Raw genomic sequence first — 15519 nt, forward strand, 5'->3', positions numbered from 1 at the left:
TCTACAGAGAGACACAAAGAAAGTGATAGAAGCTGAGCAAAAGAGGAAAATGAACCAAAAGAGGACAAAAATAAAGAGGCAGCCAACCACAGTTGCAGTGTGGGATGGAGGGGGTTAGAGAAGGAGCTATCAATCAGCTTTGCAAATAATGGCAGACAGACAGTCAGGCTGGCAGGCAGGGGATGATGGTCCAGTGCCCTCCAAAGGCTAGTATGATATTATGGACACAGTGGTACCTGTTTCTGAAGCTAAGTAAATACATTCTCCCCTCTACCACTCTAAATCCTCAGATTAAATATTTAGCCATTTTAGCCCTTCTCTAACTTGCAAAAAAAAAAACATATATATATCGATGAAAAGGACTACACAGGTGCTAAACTAATACTGAATGTTAAGATTCTAAAACAGTACATCACAGAAAAACAACAAATCCAGCCAGCTCAGTGCTGCAGGCCAGCAAGCTGGTCATCGAGTGCCACTCTGGCTGTGGTAGAACTTCTAACAGATCATCTCTACAGCACCACACATACGGCACTCTACACACCAAACACCAGTTTCCACCAGTAACTAAAAAAACTCTCCACAAGGGCAAAGAGTGTTCCCACTGTGCCTTTCATGAACTCCTGTGCTAGCGTGAGCAGAGCAGACAGGTAAAAGGTCTGTAACAACACCTAAAAAGCCAATTTTATGATATGTGAATTCGTACAAACCAGCATGGTGTTTCATTATTAGTATTTCTCAGGAGGCTCTGCTACTTGAGAAAGACAACTTACTTATCACATCCACCCACACACTGCATCTCCCATGGTGGTCCGCTGGACCCAGTGCAATGTACACACAGTTTGTATCTATTCATTCAACTCCTCTAACCTTTTCCCCATCAGCCAGAAGTCTTTCATCCAAAGAAAAAGTGTTCATGTATGTAATGTACAGTGTTGTATATACTGATGTATAAAGTCTGAAGACTGGGGAAGTTGTTTGCTTTAGTATTTAATAGGGGTGGGAATTTCTGGGCACCTCACGATTCAATTCCGATTCAGAGGCCAAGGTTCAATTCTAAAATGATTATCGATGCTTGTCGTTATATGAAAAAAATATACATATAAATCTGAGTTTGTTAGATTTTGACATTTGCAGTATTTGTCACACACAAGTTTTAATTAAATGTTTTTTGTCCTGAGGTTTTTATTTTGTAGTCATTCCATGCTTAAGCCTTAAAACATGCTTGTGAAAGTCACCTCTCACAGTAATCTTCCATGTCAGAGGCTCAGGCATGTTTAAAGGTGGACAATTGGCTTCTTAGAACGTGAAACATGAGGTGGTCAGATGTAATGTGATAAAGTAGATGAACAGCCTTTTATGTATTTGCCTAATTATTTCATGCATGTCTTATTAGATCATGTGTGTATTTACACAAGACAGTTTTGTTTTAACTTTTTGCTTTTAACTTGAAGTCACAATGTTTGTACCTCTTTAGTTGCAAGCAACAGTCAATTTCTTTCAAAATTGTAAGTACCCAAGTTTCCCAAGACTTACACATATCACTATTCGGCCTGACATGAGGCACTGGTGCTGTGACCAAAGGGCAAACTCTCACCATGACCAAAGTTTGCATACCACTAAAATGGATTGTTTATAAAAGGAACCACAAGAGAGAAATTTTACATTTTTCTCGTCTCTCTCTTGTCTTTACTTCACAGCAAGCCAAACTGAATACAGTAATTAGTTGACTCCAGGGAAATTTCTTGACTCTTGATTCTTGAGCTTTGCATTCAGGCAAAGCTGCTGAGCCCTAGTATTTTTCAGTAATCCCATTAATCACCAGGAATCTGATAATATTAATTATTTCAGTAAACAAGAAGTCTACATCAAACCCTTGCCCTTACTCAATCCCTGCATTAATTCACCACACAGACAGATTTAACAGCTAATTGGAGTAAAATTGAGCTTTGTGAGGGATTTCTATATGGTGTGTAGTTGTGTCTTTAGGGAAAAGTAAAAGTACAGTGTATTTACAAGAGAAAAGGGTTATGTGTAACCTGACATGCCTGATGGTTTGTTACACAGGACCATCTGAGAAGCCGTCATTGGAAACGGTTTGGAAAAGGGCGGGCACTTAAAAAAATAAATAACTGGCAGGTCTATGGATGAACCATCTGGCTTTCACATCCACCACTGTTGTTTTTGAACAAACAGTCACGGCCGTCACACACAGCTAAACTAGGCCCATAGTTGCCAGTAACAGCCGACCGGACGCCGGTTGGTTTGTGAAGCTAGTACTTCAGAACCAACTAGGCCTATATTAAATAATTGTCTAATTTTCAATTAAATCATTTGAGCATTTTTTTAATGAGATGGGTCCCACTTTAGTTTGAAGCTATTAAACACATTTCCAACATCAGCGTGCACCCTGTAGCATCATAGAACTGTAGCTATTTTACACCAGAGGACGCCCCAACTGCAGTTGCAAGTTGGCTTTCAAACGTTAAAAATCCACTTAAGCACCTTTACATGTGCTTTAGTAAATGTAGTTTGTCTGCCTTTTTTTTTAGTTGAATCTATAATTGTGCTTCGTTAAATTATGAACGTTACCGTGCATGAAAACACTGTAGTGGACATGGTCATAAATTAACATTATGCTACTGTAGTTACCTGGGGATTGTCTAAACAGAGAATTTGAACACGCTCAGTGTTTCGTTAAAGATTAATGCTTTGTTTTTTATTGATAGGGGTAAATGTTTTAGGATAATAAAGGGACGTGGTTTACTTTATAGGCTGTGTACTCACATATCTGGGTTACATAACAGTGATATATGACAAAACACATATCCTGGGATTCATTAAAAACTTGAATTTGTTTTAATCTAACAGACGTTGCAATTCTACAACATACATATTTCTTAGTTTCGTTCACCTTTGTTATCTTAGTTTACTTCTTAGCTTTTGATATTAAGGGCCAGCTGTTTTTTTTAGCAGTTTACTATTTGTTTAAATCAGATTTTTCAACACACAGTCTTGTATTGGAAATTAACTCAAGTGGGGAAAAAATCTTACACATTTCATTTTGGGCTTAATCTATTTCTGAGTCAAAATGAATTATTTGACTGGCCAGGGTACATGCAGAATCCTGAAGTTAAATGTAATACCAAGTATTGCCCACCATACATTTTGAGAAATAGCTACTTCAATAACTGTATCCCTTCCTTTGTCAGACCAGATGAGTGTTTTATGAAAAGTTCACGCTCAAGAGGTGCCCATCTATGAAATCCTGTCAGCAAAGACGTTCACATATATCAAATTAACAATGTAATGCCAAAACAGCCCAACATATGTGCTGGTAAAACAATTTGCCTTGTAGTTCTCCAGTTACAATTATTGGGTGGATGCAGTATTTGGCAGAGGTTGGTCTTTTCACCTGCCAAGAAATGCATGCCCGCTTTACTCAGTCCAGGTCAGTGTCACATGTGAGAAATGCACACTAAATATGTAGTGTTGAAACCATTTCACTCACATGTCTCTAGAGAAGAAGTTCTAAAAATTAAGGGTTAAAGTTCAATAACAGTGGTTGAATATTTAGGCAGCAAGAAAATCAAGCCAATTATGAGTCTAAACGTTGACGTTGACATAAACTTTAGACCATAGAACCCGCAAAGAAGACTATATTGTTTTTAAACAGTACTAGGACGTAGAAATCATCACATCTAGTAGTTATAGCTGTGTGTGCTTCTGCAATGTGCATGCACTTTTTGTCGTCATTATAAAGAACTGTGACCAATGTAGCAAGCTAACTCATATTTCTATGATTAACGCAAAGTGCTAAGGGCCATAATCGGCAACCAGTTCAATGTCCATTTTACTTTCATTCTATTTCGCCTGAGGGTTATTTCCAGAGACAAGCCTCAGCCATGGTTCAAACTCCTTGCACTCCAAACATTTGTCCAAAAACTCACAGTACTTTTTCCCATTGGCTAGGTAGAATCCGGTGTAAAGCGACCTTTGCGCAATGTTATGAAGCAAAAGCAGTCAGTGGGTCAGTGTGCATGCCAAAGGTTGTTCTTTTCAGATGACGTCAAATCTAGCAGTATCCCACTACACATCCACACAATGATAAAATTCACGCAAACGTTAGCATACAACGTCTTTGGACAAATATACATTTTGAAAACAAGTTATAGCTACACAATTTAAACCTTTTTGCTAAATTGATTTATCAACGTTTATTACTTTTTAAGACCCCATAGACACCGAGCTGACAGGACTTCCAATTCCCTGGGTTCATAAAGGAGGGCTCCCACTGGACCGATAAAAGACCAGGGTTCCTGCAGCAAATTATGCCTTTTCTCCGGACTTATGCCTACACTCTGCTTTTAATTGGTCTCTTCTGCAGCAGTGAACCTTAATGACTTTGTTCCAGGATTAAAAGCCTCAGTGTTCAGGCAAGGCAATTGTCTTAACCTTTTCTTGGCTGCTTTCTCTCCTAATGCACCCCTACCTTCTACCAGATTTCTCTAACTCTGGTATTCTTTTTACATTACACCTGTCTCTTTCTATATTCCCCCATCTTTTTTCACATTAATGTGTTACATGTGTGTTAAATGTAGGTGTTACAGGTCTGCCAACCTCCCCTTCGCAGTTACTTCAACATCAGAGATTTTTGTGCAAAACCACTGAACTATTTATAAAATGTTACACTCATTACAGTTTTATTTTATCTTATAGTATGCCTTTGTTTACATTTTTTACTTAAATTGTCCTCCATTTTTAGTCCTCACTTTGGATTGCCAAATTTGCCCTCACTGCAGTCCTCGTCAGTGCCAACTTCATGATTTGCCTTTAAGTAGGTTTAAAAAAGCCCTCTGATTTACAACTCCTCCTTTTACATTGCCTTTATCAACACATCATCTGTTCTGATCTGCTTTATTCAATAAAAAGATGCAGCCAGGAAGTTTGATCACAGCAACACTACAATATAACACTGGTGTTAAACATGACCTAAAAAAGTCCTTGTTTCATTAGTGTAATTTAGTTATTCATACAGTCATTTATGCCACCAGGGAATCTTAACACAGGCTTAGTAATGCCTAAGGAGACTTTTAAGTGGACTGGCAGAAAGTTTTTAAAAGGTATTTAAACAGGCTGTACCCGAAATACTGAAAAGACAGTGGGCTGGCATTGCCTCCCCTACGGCTCTCAAAGACCTTTGTCACAGCCCTTGGCGTGACGGCATGATTATGGCCAAAATGATAATCATGATTATTTTGATCAATGTTGTGATCACGATTAATTATCAAGATTTGTTGATTTTAACCAAAACATATTTAATATCACATAGGCTATTTATAACTGCTGTCGCATCCATATTATGCTACATTCTTCTTATGTTGAAGTATTATAGACATACAGATACAACACATGTAAAAGAAAATTAGCTATGCTATCTGTTGTGGAATTTTCCTCACAATACTCTGTCCTCTGTGACTGTCTACGTCTAAAAACCAAGCTGCGCGGTGCAGGGAACAACTCTGACTGGCACATGATCAGACAATGGTTTACAGAGCGGTAGACTGGCTTTGCAAAAAACCCGGAATGTTCTATGAAATGACACATCAAAAAAAAAAAAAAAACGCTTGATCACGCAAATTTGATCATGGGATGTCAAAAGCGTTATCGTAAATTAAAATTTGATTAAATGTGCAGCCCTATATCCTTCCGTACAGCACCTTTACTGTAAGTCCCAAAACACAAACATTTGTCTGAAACTGTGCTAATTCAGTGATAGGGGGAAATATTGAAACACTGTTTGTGTACCTACTGTAAGTGTTTAAATGTTGTGTTATGTGTGGCTTATGCGATTTACTTCGTCATTTCTTTAGAATAGCGGTCAATGCTCCCTCACCCCCACCACCCATCCCACCTTCCCCCTAAATGCCCAGACCTGGCCAGTGCTGAGTGATGGACGAATCGATGTGCAGCCTAATCAGCCAGCTTAACTCTAATACCCTGGACAGGTCCACATCATTATCATATCAGCCTCCACACGTTTCGAGGTGACATGGAAGAGGCAAAAGATTAAAGACAATCTTGTAAAGAGGCAGCACACTTTTTAATGTGTTGCCCAACTAAATGAGGCCAGTGAAAGCTGGCAGCAGCTGAGGCTTAAGGTAAAAAGAGTGACAACCAAAAAAAAAAGAGGAAACCCAGACAAAGACTTCATGTCAGGTTGAGGCTGTTGCTTTCTTGGCTTGGAAAGCATCATGCACAAGGTTGATTACAGGGGTGCAATCCACTTTGAGACACGGGTCCCTGCAGCCAGGCCAATGTCAGCCCATTGCTGAGTGTCTATTAAAGTGAATAATTTTTATAACTTAAGCACATATGTGGTTCAAGGAACTTGTGTAAATTATTTATAAACTGCTTTACACAAACTGTGTACAGGCAGTAAATTACACATTAAAGAAGAAACAGGTTTGAGGTTGAAGCTGAGAGCGCAGGGCATGTGGTACCGTCTGCACACTTAACGCAATTTTCTCCACATAGACACAAATATGCATACACAACATGAGCCGGTGTTGATTACACTTAGTAAAGGGATGACTAGATATCCACGCATCCACAAATCCTCTCAATGATAATGTCATTGGTATCTGAATCATTGTTTATACATTAGAATGTAATCAGAGATCATCTGTATAATGTATCAACTTATCTTCCATTTACACCATAATAAAAGTCAGCAGGCTAATACATGTTATTAATTTAGCATTGTCTTACTGTATTGATGTAACTCCAAATTACATTACTCTGTGTGCGCGTGTGTGTGAGCAAAGATGTATAGAATGAGCAGACTGATGAGGTTTAGATTATGTTATAAAACATTCAGCCTTATGTTTAACGACAAAATCCCTCTGAGTTCTTGATTTTTTAATATAATAGACACACAGTCAACCCTCTGCAAAAATGTATATTTATAACATTTCAGTTGTGCTCATATATTGGTATTCAAAGAAAACTCAGGCAAGTCCACAATAGGTGGCGCATTCATACATTCAGACAGTTTTTTTATGCATTTAATTCATAGTAGTAGAAAATGAATGCCTCTTTCTCTTAGTCAGGAGTGTAACTTGAGGCAACAACCCCCCCATCATCATTAATGTTTAAGATGGTTAACAACTGTGCTGTCAACAGCTTCCAAGATAATCGACATGTCAATCAATGATGGGTGTGAGGCTGGCTTTTAGAGGGTCCCTAAGGTGGCTGTTTAGAGCATGCTCAGTTTAACACAGTGGCAATGGAAGAGTGTAAACAGAGAAGAATATAGACTCCAGGATTGACTGGCTGATCAATGCCATTGATCATTTAGCCCACAGTGCTTCCACTTCTTTGCTGCTCATTTCCCCCTTAGTCATCCCACTTTTAAGCTTCAAGCTCTGGATCACAATTACCCTACTCGGTCACCAACAAATGTAGCCTGCACACTAGAGGGAGGCAGAGAGGGGGGCCACAACAAACATCACATTTGGTTAATAAATCCTAGCTAAAATATATAAAAAATAAAGACACACACACATAAACACGCCAGATTTTTAAAATGTAAAAATAGTAGCCAAAAATAAATCATGTCAGAACTTTTTCCACCTTTTAATGTGACCTATTACAGGAACAATTCAATTGAAAATGCTTTGTAAGAAAAGGCTTTCGTCTTGCCACCTTACCCCAAAGCCCATTCATATGTAGAATACGGGAGATTGTCACATGTAGCACACAGCCAGTACTTGAAGAAATCCCTGCAGCTCCTTCAATGTTGCTCTAGGCCTCTTGTAAGCCTCCCTGGGCAGTTTTATTCTCATCTTTTCCTCAATTTTGGAGGGATGTCCAGTTCTTGGTAACGTCTCTGTTGTGCCATATTTTCTCTACTAGATGAGGACTATCGTCATTTTGTTCCATGGTATATTTAATGCTTTGGAAATTATGTTTTGTACCCTTCTCCTGAGTGATATCTTTCAACAGTTAGATCGGTCTGATCATTTGGAAGCTCTCAACGGATCGTGGTTTTTGCTTTGAGATGCAACTAAGAAAATATCAGGAAATCCTACTGGAACAGCTGAACTTTATTTGTGATTAATCAGTCACTTTAAATGATGGCAGGTGTGTAATGACTTCTATTTGACATGAGTTTGAATGTGATTGGTTAATTCTGAACACAGCCACATCCCCAGTTACAAGAGGGTGTGCACACTTATGCAACCAAGTTATTGTTAGGTTTTTATTTTTCAACCTTAAAGATTTCCGTTTGTTTTTCAATTGAATTGTTCACATTAAAAGTGGAAACAGTAAAAAAAAAAAATATATATATATATACACACACACACAGTTTGGCTGATGGGTGTCTCTTGCACCCATTGCACTTTTTAATATCTTTTTATATAAAACAAAAAAGCCTGACATTTTTTTAGGAGTTGGTGTAGAACAAAACAGTTTTCAGTTTGTTTCACCGCCCCCAAGTGGCACAAAAAAACTATATTACGGGGGAAATGTGGAACACATAGTTTGGCTACATGAAGAATACAGCGGTCCAGATTAACGGTAAAGCTTGCCTCTGCTGCTGAGCTTCAGGCATGAAACACTTACGAGTTTCTTCTCTCTACTTATCTGTGTTGTCTAATTTTTCCTATAAGTAGAGTTGCAAAGGCACTCATGTCAGTCACGTCAGGTTTAATGTCATGTCAGGATCGGTCAGTTAAATGCCATGGGTATATAATAAAACATTCAATCAATTCAATGCAACTTTATTCATCCATTTATGGACATATAAGGGCATTAGTATGCAGCACCTCCCCACCCACTTAGACAGGATATACACAGTTGATAGGAAGAAAGACATACTGTTAATCACAGTAAAATAGAAGAATTCACTTTCTATGAGCTAAAATAAAAAAAGTAGAATTTATAGTGATAAATACATAAATAAATAAATAACAAAGATACACATTTGGCGAGATCTCACGTGGCGAGATTATATCTCCAACCTGGCCTGGGAACGCCTCGGGATCCCCCAGTCGGAGCTGGTTGATGTGGCTCGGGAAAGGGAAGTTTGGGGTCCCCTGCTGGAGCTGCTGCCCCCGCGACCCGATACCGGATAAGCGGTCGAAGATGGATGGAACAAAGATACACAAGTTAATTAGCTTAAAAAAATAATAAAACCATGTATAGCTATACTGATGTTAAGAGCTGTTGCCTGTAAATAGGAACCATCTTTAAAACACTGATAATGCTCTGGTGCTAACTCCAGCACGATTGTCTTTTATACAGAAAATGTTTATCAAATTGGTTACACTTAGTTTCATAAAAACTATTATTGCTCTGTCAACAATGAGGCTGAAAATTGTGATAAATTCTCCAAGTCTAAGCAATATTTGCTTCTTTTAGTAGTGTGGAAATAAAGACAAACTCAAAGTGGCAGTTGGCATACCTAACTTAACAACAAGACAAGACTCTGCCTTGATGACAGGCCGAGTCTACCACTTCAAAGATTGTACAGGCTGATATGTTCTGGCAGCATTCACTATGAACTGTGGACCCTACATGAAAAGCAAGGACCCTCAAACAAAAACCTTAATTTTCCTATTCCAATATACTGGTGGGAGTTCTCTTTGTGCCTGTGTGATGGGAAAGTGCATATTGCTCTCCCCAGAAGTGATACCATAGCCAGTTCCTTTTAAGTAGCCTTACCATCTGTTAGCATTAGAAATCCTCCAATCCAGCTGTGAACAATTTGACCATCAGATCTTCTGGTCAAGTTAAAATATACTGCAAACCAAATAATAACACATCATCCAAATGTGCCTATTACTAGCCAATCAATTAGATCCAGGGTAGTGAATATCTGTAACTACACACAGTTCCATCAGTCCTGAATTCATGATGAATTTTTATTCTTGCTCTTTTCTCAAAGCATCCATTTCAGATTAGATGAAAAAGTAATATTCCAGCAATAAAGCTTGATTTACATCCCTTTTGCTGTTCCCCTTTTCCTTTTTTATTCAATCATTTAGCCAGGATCATATAACTGTATATCAGACACAAATGAAATCAGGTCCCATGCACATTAAGGCCATGTCTTTCTTCAGCTAACAACCCCTCCAACCCAACCACCCAGCTCCCCAGCAAGCCAAGGGCAGAGTCCCATTCATTTTCAGGCCCATTTCCTCCTATGATTAGGCGATCAATCAATCCTAGCATTCAATCTCATCAGGCAGACGGGATTATCTGCCCATCTTCCCCTCTGCCTCTTTCAACTCACTCCTCCCACACACACACAGCAGCACATTAACATCAGATCAAGTATCACCCAACACAAGCAGTCTACCACATCCTCTGACCACAAACAGACAGCTTCTCATCGCAGCCATCTCTCATTCATCCATTCATTCTCCTCCAACTGGCTGTTCTCACAAATACACATACATACAATAAATAGTCACAATGTACGGTAAATGCTAACTATTTACCTTTTGTATGGGTACAAAGATTTCAAGCATCCTACTATCTTAAGAAGAAATGGCCCTATTTAACACCCAGGCACCCAATCATTAAAAACACTAGTAAGATATGGTAATAAAGCACAATGTGTCTATATTACATCTCTTGTAAATGACAGCCTACACTGCTTAATTTGATGACTATGGTCTACCAATTAAAATGTGCCTTGTGGAGTTTGATTGTAAAAGAAATGAAAGTTATGTTAACATTCATAGTTACATTGCTATGACACACCTTAATTATCACTTAGGCAACTAACTGTTTTCAGAAGTCATTATGAGTTGAATGAAGATCGCCTGTCACTAATAAAGGTGTGATAAGTGATTGTTGGATAAAAACATAACTATTTGGAAGTCCAAATTCTTGGTGAATCAATTATTTGCTACAAACTACATCATGATGATAAAGGGTCTGTGACAAGTCTACTGAAAGTCACTATGGATATAGTAAAATAAGAAAATGCAGCCACCAGCTTGAGGAGACAATGAACACAACACCAAATCCAAAAGCTGACAATATCATACGCAAACTGAGAAAGACTAGAGACCTGCTCATCCTCGTCATTTTAGTTATCCCCTAGTGGAGATGATTATGATAAAACATCATATTGAGAAATGTTAAAGAGAAAAAAAGGAATTAGCAATAAACATTGAGAAAAACGCACACACCGGAAAATGAAATTACTTTTAATGCCGTCACTAATATTTAATATTTTTTTAGATAAGCATTTGGTAAAATGGACATTTTCCTTGCAGCTAAAATATTTAATGATTTCTCCTCAATGGCAAAAAGCTTTTTGATGTAGAAAAGCTAATTTTTGAAAGAACACTGATTCTTTCAAGACACACTACCTTTTAGTTACCATGTGCTAAGTCTATACAGGTTCACGTCTGAAAAGCAGCATTTGCTTCCATGCTAATACCCCCATGAAGGCAACAAAAACTGTGTCAAATTGACTATGAAAACAGTACTGTGGCAGGGCATAGCCATTCATTGGTCACTTCTTTACATAACACCACCATACATACCTTACAGAAAAAAGTGTCTTCCCATCTCTTGGTTCAATGAATTAGCACAATTTAGTAGCTTAGATGCCAGCCGAACTTAGCCCCGCCTACAACATTTGAGGTTTGGGAAGTTCGGTATGGACTTGATCCGATGTGGAACAACTATGCTCGAACCAGAGCTGTTCGGACCAATCAAATTATCAAGGCAGGTATTTTCGATAATGGACAGATAAACAACAGTAATGTAATCCACCACGTCACGAAAGAGTGCTTGGGTTGAATTTGTTTACAACAAAGACGGCTGCCACTGGACTGAGATGTGTAGATTCCGCTATTGCGTCTGTTATAGAAGATATTGACAGTGCATTCATTTTTAAAGAAGAACATAGAACTGCAATCAAGGCATTTTTCGATCCGAAAGATTTTTTTGCCGTCATAATCACAGCCCAATGGTGCAGTATTAGACTCATATTCTGAACAGAATCTGAGTATGACGACATCAGGCTAACAATTTAGCACAAGAGCTAATGCTGTAAATTATTTAATTAATTCACTTTGACAAAAATGTTGTTGCAATACTTCCCCTTTTTAACCATTTTCATTCGTAATGACTATTACTTCCTTTCCTTAATGCTGCAATATGATCTGTGTTGTTAAAACAATACACACATTAAACAATTCAAGTTTAATTTAATTTCCCATCCATTTTTTTTCATCAACCAACTGAAGGGTGAAATTGCGCAGTGTGACGATGTGAGGTCACCTGTGATGCGTCCCAGTGGTGGATCACCCATGTGGTCGTTGCATGATGGTAAACGTGCTAAAGACCTTCTTGGCTGACCATCTCCTCCAGGATGTTTCGTATCAGGGTATCACGGATGTCCTATCAATACAAACAAAAGCTTCCATTAACATCCCACATATTTGAACATCAAGACATAAGTAAATAATATCACAGAAGCTAAACATGATGAAACATCCCATGAATATATTATCAAAAAAACGTTTATCCTATTCAAATGTCAATAGCAGCAATAATGTCAAACTCTGTGGGACTCTTGACTGTCCGGAGAAGCTTAATCCACTGCAATAACATGCCTTATTAACACACTTAAATCCTTCTCAAACTTTGTTCTATACATGTCATTGTTTAGATGATATGTTGGGACCCACCAAAAGATGCTTACTCCAAGATGCAGCTCTTGGTGTGTCCCCTTTACCGGCAACAATTAATCTTAGGTGTGGCAAAGTTTCTCTTAAAATATAATCAACCAAGTAACAAACTGAAATTCAGAAAAATAATTTTAGGTCTGCTTCTAGGCATTTAGGCTCTACACATGATTAGCAGTTTGATCAGCACTGACCACTGGGTTAGGCACAGTTAGTGGCAACAGCAATGCATCATTATACAATTTATAAACAATACCTCCTTAATTCAGGTTTAAGCAAAGCATAACAATGCATACTTAGTTTTACCCTACAATTAAAGCATATTGGTAAGCTGTAATCTGATTGTACATGCTTTAGGATGTCAATGGTAAATTGTTTAAATTGGTTTAAAGTTCAAATAATTTCAATTTTTAGCACCACTGTAAGGTTTAAAATCAGTGTAAGCTATGGCTCAAATCTGCCAAAAACAAATCTGTAGATGACCATGTGCATACAACAAAGGTGGATGTGTTTATTTCCTTCAGTGTGGGTGGCTGGTGATAACACAGGCTGGGATAAAAGGGAAGCCATATGGCTACATCATATCTTCTTGCAGAGTAGCCTTGGCCTTGATAGAGCTTTCGTCCACTTAATTCATATGGATACACCAACATCCCTAGTATACCTTATCTCAGTAAGGCCCAAGTAATATATTTTGGAATGGATTACAGTGATCCCACGGAGAGAGAGGGAGAGACAGAGACAGAGGATATAACTGACAGATAGACAGAATGGTGTGCAGACCAACAGAATTGGTGCTACCATCAGCTTCTGACCTTGAAAAAGTAGAACCATTGTAAAGAAACAAACTAACTTTTTACAATTCTAATTTTCTGAGATGAATAATCAATGAATTTAAAAATCAAGTTGTAATTACAAAGTGGGTGTTGTAAATATAAAGCACAAATATGTCTACATATAAATGTAACCCTGTGCAACTTTATGTCCTGATTGCATAATCTAAATAGGCCTTTTTCACCGAAGATATTTTGAAATGTTACAATATTAATGATATTGCATTAGACACTTTGGTTTCAGGGTCCTGGCGTCTCATTTACAAAAGGTGGCGAACGCACAAAACGAGGCTGAAAATGTTCGTACGCCACTTCCCACGCAAACGTTGTGATTTATATAAAACAAACTTGACGGGAGAATGCGCATTCCTCCACGCAAACTACGCCCATGCCTACGCATATTTTGGAGAGAATGGGAACTGGCGACACAGATGGCGAGGAGGTGAAACAAAGACATAGAAGTAGCAAACAGAACAAACAATTTTACCTTCCAACATACTGCATTACGGCAATGGCAGTACTGTCTACAACATGCTCAACCAAAGAAGCTCTAAAAAGTTTGCACTCAACAATATAAACCTGTTGATTTTAACCTATTAAGAATATATTTGCACCGGAAGAACCAGCAGCATTGGCTCTACACAGCACTGTTATAAAATGTATCATTTTTTGCAAAAAGTGGCAACTAAACATGAACCCAAACAGCAGAGAATTGGTGTTTACATCCTGCAGGACATAGATAGCCCACATTAGACAGCAATCACATATGTAACATATCCTTTATGCATTTGCTTCAGGACTATTGCCAAAACATGAACAACAATGTGCTAGCAGCAGTACAGGGAAATCAAAGAATGAAAACTTCCAGCCAAGCTATGAAAAGTGTCCAGCAAGGCGCCAACTCTGACAGTTATCGGGTCCACTGGAATGACAAGAAAAAGGAAAACTAAAAACTACGTCAATCACAGAGCAGTTATCTTCTTATTTAATGTGGACAAAACACAAACGTGTTTCAGCTAGTAGCTATAATCAGTGTTCACCATTTCTTACTAAATCGGAAGGTTGTTACAAGAAGCATGAAACACTTTTGACTCAATGTTACACCTCTGTGAGGACCTCCTCTGTCGCTGATGGGCTGTCAGCTCCGCTGGGGAAATGTCTGCACATGCTGCAGTACAGCATGTTCTTATTTACACTCTATTCCATCCAAGAAAAGTGTCTGTACCACTTTAAAGAGAAGCCATTGCTGTCGCGGTAACAGCAGTTCAATGCTTAACACATCCATGGTACGGTCTATAAAGCCAGCTAGCTAATGTTAGCTGCTGAAGGCATCCCCGAGAGACGGCCGTTGTTACCAAACCGTCCTTATTGTTTGATCCTTATTCTATGGTTTAAACTGTTTCGTTTTAATCAGAAGAGAAAACATTCAAAACAGACAACTACAGTAGGCCTACTACTATTTTTTTTATAGCTTATTGACCCGCGGCTGACGCACTGTAAAGTAACCTTGAAGGTAACATTACGCCAGTTGTGAAGAAGAGTAAATAAGACTTCTTCATTCGATATTAACGGTGGCATACATTAAAATCACAGAGAGCTAGCTGGTTAGCTAACATTATCTTTAGCCTACACATGAAACTCTAAACAAAAATAACAAAAATAAAAAAGGTAGCAAGATTTGAAAGAAGCATCTAATTCTGGCTCTGTCTTTATAGTGCCCTCGGGCTCTGACCTAAGCGTGATTCCTTTTATTTATGACAACACTGCATTAATTACAGCTGCCGAGCCAATTACCAATTCTGTGTTTAAGCAAAATAAATAACCTTTTTCAGCTGGTAGTGTAGACTAAACGTTACCATCGCTGCATTCCGTAACCTTATCAGTATGTAGGCTAACATTACAGGCAGCCGGCCAGCCGAGGAGGACATATTTTTTTGTGAGGATAATAATTTAATATTAAAAAAGGGGAA

The 15519-nt window shown here is 38.4% G+C and overlaps 1 long non-coding RNA gene across 1 annotated transcript in view; it reads right to left on the reverse strand.

Annotated features, from left to right (window-relative positions):
* LOC117946072 overlaps nt 1–12408 on the reverse strand; it is a 47757-nt gene extending 35349 nt beyond the window's left edge. Inside the window, exon 1 of the long non-coding RNA XR_004656963.1 lies at nt 12310–12408. This is a non-coding gene — a long non-coding RNA (uncharacterized LOC117946072). The remainder of the gene's footprint in view (nt 1–12309) is intronic.
* Nucleotides 12409–15519: the final 3111 nt, after the last annotated feature.

Source organism: Etheostoma cragini, chromosome 1 (assembly GCF_013103735.1).
Source record: "Etheostoma cragini isolate CJK2018 chromosome 1, CSU_Ecrag_1.0, whole genome shotgun sequence".
Taxonomy (NCBI): domain Eukaryota; kingdom Metazoa; phylum Chordata; class Actinopteri; order Perciformes; family Percidae; genus Etheostoma; species Etheostoma cragini.